This window comes from Penaeus monodon, chromosome 33, assembly GCF_015228065.2.
Source record: "Penaeus monodon isolate SGIC_2016 chromosome 33, NSTDA_Pmon_1, whole genome shotgun sequence".
In the NCBI taxonomy this organism is placed as follows: domain Eukaryota; kingdom Metazoa; phylum Arthropoda; class Malacostraca; order Decapoda; family Penaeidae; genus Penaeus; species Penaeus monodon.
In genome coordinates, this window is record NC_051418.1 from 21,330,479 (window position 1) to 21,330,735 (window position 257).

General features: G+C 44.4%; 1 protein-coding gene across 1 annotated transcript in view; it reads right to left on the bottom strand.

Annotated features, from left to right (window-relative positions):
- The window catches only part of LOC119594132, a 10,868-nt gene that overhangs the window by 10,158 nt on the left and 453 nt on the right, over nucleotides 1–257 (bottom strand).

Here is a 257-nt window from a genome sequence, read left to right on the forward strand (position 1 = left end):
CACAATTTCATAATCAGACTCGACTGTACCAAATCAAATTCACCCTTATGAGGCACAGTGTCAAGCGATTACAGCAGCCGCCACACTTCATTCTGCCACAAGGACCCCCACACCTCCACCAAGTATCTCCTGAAACAACACAGCTTGGACTTGGCTCTTATTTAATGGTTAATAACCGAGGAAGTCTATATGCCTCCTGTCGGAATATATTTGGTGGAGATCTGTTAGCTTTTGCCATAGCAAGGCCAATGACATTT